General features: G+C 40.7%; 1 long non-coding RNA gene across 1 annotated transcript; it reads left to right on the forward strand.

Annotated features, from left to right (window-relative positions):
- Window positions 1–884: 884 nt before the first annotated feature.
- LOC117935343 lies at window positions 885–7,862 on the forward strand. Its single transcript, XR_004654735.1, has 3 exons — window positions 885–973; window positions 5,713–5,719; window positions 7,853–7,862. It is a non-coding gene; the product is annotated as an uncharacterized LOC117935343 (long non-coding RNA).
- The last annotated feature ends 1,425 nt before the right edge of the window (window positions 7,863–9,287 follow it).

The following is a 9,287-nucleotide window of genomic DNA, read 5'->3' on the forward strand; positions in this document are numbered from 1 at the left end:
TTATTTCCAAAATTAAGCAATCATAGCGAAAATGAAGGTAGTTCAAAGTGATCCATGAGGCGGTTTCATTACAGTTTTTTTTTCCCGATTGCTGAACGGCAGTGGGCACAGCTGAAGCCACATGTGCAAAACTCAAACTACAGTCTGCACTACCAACAGTCACCTGAACTCACAGTTCACATCGCCTGCGAGACTCATTCCAAGCAACACAACTCTTAACACACACGTCTCAAAACTCAATGCAGCCAAACACTATGACCACTCCTCTAGATAACACACTGTCACTCAGAACACACAGAGTAAAAACACTAGCATCAAACACCAATACAGAAATCACAAACTTTACATCTATACAGCTTGAACAATTGAAGTGACTTCACACTAAATAGTTTATTTATAGAAAAGATATGTACTATACCAATGTTTAAGCAAGGTAAACAAGAAGGAATGAAAATCAGCAGTTTGTTTCAATAATGTGTTTTGTCTCTAGTAATTTATGGAATTAGTGGAAAAAACTAAAAGGTACATGACAATAACAAAGAATAGTGTGACTGATCCTGCAGCAAGTTTTCTGCATCACATTGGATGTCTGCATCATCTCTAAATACTAAAGAATGAAATGAATGTGTTTCCATTGCTTTCATCTCCATTACTTCCCGAAAAACAGTAAGAACGCAGTTTTACTCTAGTAAAGATAGAACGTTTTATACTTTCACTTTTTTATAGCTGTGTGTACCTCAGACATCTGACCTGGACATTTTGGGATCTCTGCTCTTTAACTTATTTCTCTCAAATGGTACAGTGTATATTTTTTCGTACACAAAAAAGCCTTTCTGAGCTTTCTCTATATACTGTAAATACCGTATATGTTCACTAACAAGTAAGACACCTGCTTAGGCGTTCAGCTAAAATTGCAGTCAGCGGTCTTTGATAGACACCAGACTGAAATCTTTTGTGTTTTGAATGTGTGGTTGTGACAGCAGTGTGTTAGCATTTGAACAAAGTGCCGTAGGGCCACAGTGTTGTGCAGGTTGTGGTTAAATCCAGGGGATAAGTGTGTAGAATGTTCATGTTGGGAGTTGTGCTGTATGTTTTGAGCTGCTGCCCCCGTGACTCGATACCAGATACGCAGATGGAGATGTGTGTTTTCAAAAAATAAAAATTGTTTATTGACTGTATAACTATGTAACGGGTGCTTTTGTGTTTTACTTTACTTGCTTTTTTAATATTGATTTGTTTTAATGTATTTATTTGACCTGTGAAGCACTTTGTAACTCTGTCCGTGATAAGTGCAATATAAATAAACTTGATTAACTTACTTCACATGTCTTTTCAAAGTATGTCAGTCTTGTTCTTTCCTAATATTAATATGCCATATGCAAAAGTCTTAGCTAGAGGAATCGCCATATGTGCATAAACCAGCCTTTCATCTACTGTAGATCAGCTGCTTCTTGTTTTGCTATCTGTCTGCCCTCCGGCCCTGACACTCTTTCATCTCTTAACACGGAGCTCACACTGAGTCTCATGATGTCTATTTTTGCTTATTGCTTGCATAGGAACATTTAGACTGGTTTGCTCCATGTGTTGACATTTATGTAAATGACCAGCTCATTAGATTATCTTTCTGCAAGCATCAGGAACCAGAGCCAGGCAGAGATCAGAGCTTTTTGTTCTGAGGTACTGTACAAAATGATTAGGGTTGGAGAGGAAGTATAAAGGAAAAGGTGGGGTTATGTTTTTTTATTTTTGCTGAAGGGAGGGTAGTCTGGCTCTTAGAAAGTTTTTTTTTTTCTCACCCAAATTTTGTATTTCAACCTTCCCTTGGAAGGATCAAATAGTCAGAAGTTCTGGCCTCTAGTGTGCACAGTGGGCTTTATTCATTATTTATTTGCTAACACGGCCAATATGTCAGTAAATGCTATATTTATCTCTCTGCATATGTATGTGTCATGTAGATTTGGCTAACTCCAAGTATAATACATATGTTGGTAGCTATTGTGCAACTTATTTCATTTCACTATTTAAATTGCTCATACTATGCTCATCCAGCCAATCAGAAGCAGAGTATGAGGGCATGCCCCACGCAGCTGGGCGAGCATTATAACATGTTACAAAGTGACACACGTTTGTCACGGAAGTAAAGACTGGACTACAACAGAGCTGTTTTTAGCAGTTTGTGAACAGTGTTTTTTGTTGGAGAAGGTAAGTCCCTCTGGGGGGGGGGGGGCAAAAATGCATAATATGAGCACTTTAACTTTAAATATTAACTGTTTAAAAAAAAAAAAATTCAGCAGCCAGACAACTGTAAACACACACACACACACGTGCACACGCACGCACGCACACACACACACACACACACACACACACACACACACACACACACACACACACACACACACACACACACACACACACACACACACACACACACACAGTTGACTAGATTGTGGTTGAATATTGTTATTACAGTTATGCGAGGCTGCCGCAAATAAACATCAATCTATCCTAGGAAGCTTCGTAATAACTTATTGAATATGTGACTTTATTATTTTTTTTATTTTTAATTGATGATAGTAAGTTACACAGGTGTGTTGGTCTTCCCAACAAAAGTCTGCTATATACTGAGCCACTGCCGAATTCCACAGGTCATTTACATATAGATAGCACAATCAAAGATCTGCAATGACATGAGTTTAAATTTGCTTAAGCGTCAAAGTCAGGATTGGATGAAAACCGATGATTAACAGGAATAGGTTCAATCAGTTGCCTGTATGATAAAACGCAACAATGAAAATAAATACTAGGGTAGGGAAGGGGAAGGGCAAACAGGTCAGCTTTGTTGGTATTCAGAGCAGGGCAGATGTGGAATCAGCATGTATGGAATAGATCTCTAAGCTTAAAGATGGCCTAACATCCTTAAAAACAAATTGTGTGTGTGTATGTTGTATAGGCTATTAGTTCAGAGCGTGTGCATACATCTCTGGGCTTTGTAGTCACTCACTGCATGAAAGCTGGGGTCCCAGCACAGTGCTGGCATGCTCTGCATTTCAATAATACCATTAGCATTCAAGGTCTGTAAACTCTGCTGGACTAAAAAAATACTGGCAAACTACAGCAGGGCAATGGGTGTAGAACATTCCCTGTGCACCAGGTGGCAGTGTTAGCAAAGAGATTCTTGTCATGGGTTCTTACACTTCTTTAATGTTGGTGAATAATAAGTAAGTCTAGTTCACAATTGTTTCTGCTAACTAATTTGGCTGCAAGTTGAGCCACATACCAACCTGCCCTATATAAGGGTATGAAAAGCAAACCTGAGATGGGCATTTTCCAGGTGTAAATCACCTGGTGTTATAATTTTCACATTCTTTTTAACACCTTCACTGATCCATTTACCACATTGTTTTTTTTTTTATAGATGATGTGCAAGACAGTCAGCAGGTGGTAAATGAAAGTAACTAGCATGTGCAACACCATTACACCTTTACTCGAGAGCATAAAATAAGTTCTTGTGAGAGACTGCTTTGTCCACTAATACAGTTGAGAGCGTCTCCGCGGTTTTTCTGACATGGCGTTGCCTTTGTGAAAGGTCAGGTAAGCAACTGTGACATTGTTCTACTCCCCAAATGTCACAATGTCCCAGGGGTCCATGTGACTGACAGGGGACCTTATCGGGTGGGATTACACCACTACTGGTGGGGGACCATGCAAGGGTCACTGGTGGGAGAGTCTTGCTTTACCTTCCTCCTCAGCGCTGCGCAGGATGGTCTGGCTAGTCCACGCAGCGTTACGGGATGGGAGAGAAACAGGCTCTGGTTTTTTGTCACTTATTTAAACCAATCACAATCATCATGGGCAGCGCTAAGCTCCACAATGAGTCACTGCTAAATAGCCTCGAGAAGGAACTTGTTTTGGTGCAACGTTTACGTTCAAAAGTTAGCTAGACTATCGGTCCAATCGGATTTTCTGTTACACGACTAAAACAACTTTTGATGGGACACAACGTACAAACAAGTTCCTTCCTGATGCTATTTTGCAGCGGCACCGTAGTTCCATACGGTGCTTAGTGCCGCCCACGACGATTGTGATTGGTGTAAAGAAATGAAACAGCCAATCCCTATTATATAAATCATAAAGAAAAGATGGCACTAAAACACCCATTTACAGAATAACACAGATGAACCAGTAGTTATTTTTATGACATGCTTTGCTCTTGTCTGCAGACTAAACATTCTCCTGTCGTTCCATCGGTTATCCAAGAAGGATAAATAGCAAAGATTTACATGAATTAGAAACTTAGTATTATTAATAATCCTACACTAATTAATCACAACTCCTCAGTTAAAGACATGTTTAATGAGGATTCACATCCAGAACAGCAGTGAGTGCATTACTACACTTGAGCCAGTGTGTAAATGTAAAATATATTATTGACTGAACTAAAGACATTTTGTTTGGAAAGGCTCAGTAAAAACAGGTTTGAACAAAGCGCCAACCTCGGTACTGAACAATTAAGCGAATGCGGAAGTTCCAAGAATGCCCCATAGACCTCCATGTTAAAATGCCCAACTTGGGTCTTCAGAAGCCTATGGCTGACGTCACAGAGACCATGTCCATACAATCTATGGTTTGAACCCAAAAACTCAGAGAGCAGGCCAGTAAAATAAATTTCACTTTTTTCAAGTTTGAAATCAGGAAAAAAGCAGGCAGGGGAGGTGAGGCAAACTTATTCAATAGGGATCAGGCTAGAGAGCAGGAGGCCAAAAGGCAGGCAGGGGTCCTAATAGACCAAACTTCGACAGGCAGAGAAAATGGCTGGACCACTAAGGCAGAAGCACAATAGACAATCTGGCAGGGAATGAATGGAAATAAGCCTTTATGTATGCTGCTGTGCTGAACGTGTGTGTGGATGGGCAGGGGAGGAAATGTGATGGAGGATGATGGAAATACGAGGTTTAGGCTGCATTCACACACACGGTGGGGGTCCGGCAAAAACGCAGGATTTCCCATTCATTTTGGTTGGGTGTAGTGTAATAAGGCTGTGGCGAAGGGGGTCGCAGGGGGGAGCCGGAAAAAAACCTGCAGCAAAAAGTTAAGACCGATTAAACTTTTGGAGAAACATAACCCAACGTTACATTTGGCTAATTACATAGTATGTAGTCTCGCTTTGCCAGACCTTCTTGCACAGCGCTGCGGAGGATGGTCTAGCTAGTCCCCACTACAGTCTGGGATGGGAGAAAAACATGCTCTGGTTTATTGGCATTTCTATAAACCAATCACAATTGTCTTAGGTGGAGCTAAGCGCCCAATAGAGCCACGGTTCCGCTGCAAAATAGCTTCGGGAAGGAACTTGTTTTGGAGGGAAATGAGTACGTCAAAAGTTGTTTTAGTCCTGTAACAGAAAACTCAGATTGGACAGATAGTCTAGCTAGCTGTCTGGATTTACCCTGCAGAGATCTGGGGAGCCGTTAACGATTGTCCTCCGATATTGACCGGTGTTTAAAATACGGACATCCGGGTGAAAGAGCGGGATCTGACACAATCCCGGAAGTGGAACGTTGTGGATGCACTGCCAATCCTCTTAACATGGATTAGACGTGTTGATCTGTTTTCAGGCGGTGTGAGAGTCCAGTCCAGTTAACAAGTTACATCCCTGTCTCTATTGCTGACACAAGCAAGTTAAAAAAAAAAACTATGAGGGTGAAAAAAAAGAAGAGTTGTGTTTGTGTGTTTTCTGGAACAAGAAAGCACAGTCCCTCATCTATTTTTTTCTCTCTTTTACGGTGAAATTAAGCTGCATTCAAGTGGTATCGTTTAACATGACTTTACAGCATTATGACAATATTTAGAGGTTAGAAAAGGCAAAAAAACAATATAGGTGATCTTTAATCACAAATTAACCTTATCGAAGAGATGATTCTCATGTTACATAATCAGAGTTCTGGTTCCTGTTCAGGCTGCTCTTTCTGTGATCCCCCCATAATCCCTCAGTTTGAGGAAACCTCCGTAGACTCTGTCTCTAGGTACCTTCAACAAATTAGTACTTGCCACTAAACCAAAATGCTGGCTACTCTACACGCTCAATGCCAAGCTCATTATAGACCCCCTCTGTTAACTCTCATTAATACTTTCTCCAGTGGTATTGGGCCCTCAGCCTGTAAAAAGAGCAAAGATTAAAACCCTGCTCACCCTTGTTCCTGAAATCTTTAACAATCACAGGCCCATGTTAAATCTCCCTTCATCTTTTAAATGCTGGAGGACACTCACTTAACTGAGTGTCTTATTCAGCAAAAGAGTGTCTTCTATAGACAGGGTTGTGTGTGCATTAACCGATTGCTATGTCCATTAAGCTTTGTGAAGCATTTTCTTTATTTTCTGAGGCCAATAGAGGAAGCTCTCTGTTAGACAGAGAGTTGAAAGCACACTGAATTTTCATTCCTTGAGATTTGTTGTTTAAACTAAGACACCATCTGGCTGGGTCAACAAATTCAACTAATGGTTCATAAAGCTTGATTTGGACATCACTTACGATTACACACAAAAGGATGGAGTTAATTTTTCTCTCTGATTATTGCAGACATGTTGTGAAGGAAAGTACAAGTGCGACATATCAGAAAAAAAAAAAAAGTCACAAACAGGCAGAGTAGTTGAAGACTTGGATGTGTTATGTTAGTAACAGCTAATGTAGCCTGGACCAGGTAGCCTTTAGCCTTAAGCAGAGGTGAAGAGAAGGCTAGAGATAGGTGGTAATCTCACTTCTTCCTAACTCCACACCCACAGATTTTTGGTTGTTTTCAAATCCAACCGAAGCTGATGCAAGTGAAATAATTTGAGGCATACAGCTCCATCTGGAGCCAAAAAATATACATATGCAGTAGCACTCCTGTAAGTCCTGTGAATAGACTCTGGTGTGTAAAATCAGTGCAGTTCTTTGGTCTTTTGAATAAAAAATGTTTGCATGAGGCCTAATGTGACAGAGAAGGACTGACATCACCCTATTTTACTAGTGTCGGTAAACTAAATCAGTCTTGTTATGTTAGGATGCCATTAATGCAATCAACACCAAATACCATAGTTGTAATTATTAGTAAAGGGTCTCTCATATTTGAGACTAAGACACAGAAAGCTGTTGATTACACTTCCCTCAGAAATCAAATGTTTTGTGTTTTCCTCACATTTCTAAGGTTGAGAACATTTAAAGCATGCCTCTGTGGAAGTCATGAACTTGTGTGCGTTTTCTCCGGCGTGTCCTCGGCCCGGGAACAGGAGAAAACAAACAGGAACAACAGAGGCTGGCGTAGCCTTCCCCAGGGCACTCTGTGCAACACGCACATCATCTAACTGTGAGTTTGAATGCTCTATTTGACTCCAAGTCTAAACTTATGATGTGTTTTGTCAAGAAATTGATACCCACTGATCTGCAGTTTTGTCAAATGCATGCCTAGAAGACATGTCTGTTTGCTGTTTGTTTTCTGTCCATGGAGATGTTGCTTGTGCTGCCGCAGCTGACTTTGAGAAAGTGGTGACTTGCGGACAAAAGAATGCTTCAAAGGGGCTGTAAAGACACAATTGAATTCATGAGAAAACCTTCAGACGATTCTGCTTTAACTCAAATTAGAACAAATGTGATTAACGTTCCATTTCATCTACAGTCCACATCAACATATTGTGTGTGTGAGTGGAATGAGATCAGGTCACAATATGAAATGCGCCCTGTCAAAAGCATCTTTTTAGTTTTTAAGATAAAAACAAGTCCTCAGAAGTCAACTGGAGTTTAGGAAGTGGAACGCTGTTGATGAAGACTACAGCTGTTGATCATTCAGGTACAGTAGATCAGCAGCAGCTCACACAGTGGACAGCAGACAGCATAGCTTGAGATGTCAGATAATCCCACAGCAATTATAGACTGTATTAGTTACAGATAACATGCTTCATTTTCTCAGATTTGGCACAGTGTATGCATGGCTGTGTGAAGGACTGGCAAGCTCTAATGGCAGGAGCTGCCAAATGACTCCCGAAGTGACCTCACTATGTGAGACAGACTGCAAACTGCTGCCAAATCCAGAGGTAGGGTCTTCAAGAAGATGAGGGGAGGCAGCAATAGAGGCATCAGCAGCTATAATCAAATAACAGGCTTACAGATAATTTCCTGGATACAGAACATGCTTTAATGAGAGTTTGAATTCATCATATTTCTCAAGAGACATACAAACCTTTCTGTTGGCAGACAAAACAAAGGCCATACAGGGAATTTTAATTCCTGTCCGAGAGCAAAGGAGGAAGTTGGATGACTATCATAGAACAATAAAGTCAACAAAGGGAAGAAGCAGTAGTGGATGTCTAGGCACATCATTCCTAATAAGGGAAGAACTTCCACTCTCTCAATACTTCTGAACTGGTTGCAGTTCCACCAGAGTTCCACTGGGGGTAATAGCAGGCGAGTGCAGAATGAATGGTGTTCTATAAAGCTATACCCCTCAAGTGATTTTTTTGTTTTAAAAAGCCTTTTAAAATGTTAACGACGTCACACACATCATACGGCCGGAGATACTGCGTTATGCTAAGCTCTGAGTCACTCCCTTTGTTCTCTCGTGACACTGACAACACAGCTGACGGGTTAGGCTCTCCCTGTCAATATACCCGCTAGAAAAGGTCTGTTAATGTTTTAAAGACCATGCCGAAATATTCACTCAGACATTCTGGTTTTGCTTTGGATGCCATCAAGTGGGATCTGTGGTTGTAATCAGTCCCTCACTGACCAATCAGCATTCATCAGCAGAATGCTAGCGTGTTATGGGCAACAACGACTCAACCTGTAAGAAATCAAAAAGGACATAAATACTCGGTCCTTTAACTTTCCCCCTATAATCCATCTTGAACTTTCAAAAACAACAATAATATATGGGATTTCTCAATTGCATTTAGGCGAAAGAGACAAATTTAGCCTTCTAGCTCAATAGAGTCCCATTTGTTTTGCACTCACCTATGGAACTATGGCGGAACTGCAACCAAATTTGGTACAATGGAGCTAAATAGGGAGTGAACAGCCTCAGTGAAATTCACTCAGCACTATGCTTACCCTGGGTGTGGTTGTTTAAGTATGCTGCTAACTTATAATAACACTAATGACACTAAACACTCAGCAAAAGACCCGCAAATCAAATCCATACTTCAACATTTACCATCTAACCGCTGAGCCTGTATGGAAATTAAAACCATGTTTTAAATCCATTAACCATAGCATATATGACGAGACAGCACCGCCGTCATTAAACGCTGACTGCAGC

The sequence above is a fragment of the Etheostoma cragini genome, chromosome 20 (genome assembly GCF_013103735.1).
Source record: "Etheostoma cragini isolate CJK2018 chromosome 20, CSU_Ecrag_1.0, whole genome shotgun sequence".
Classification (NCBI taxonomy): domain Eukaryota; kingdom Metazoa; phylum Chordata; class Actinopteri; order Perciformes; family Percidae; genus Etheostoma; species Etheostoma cragini.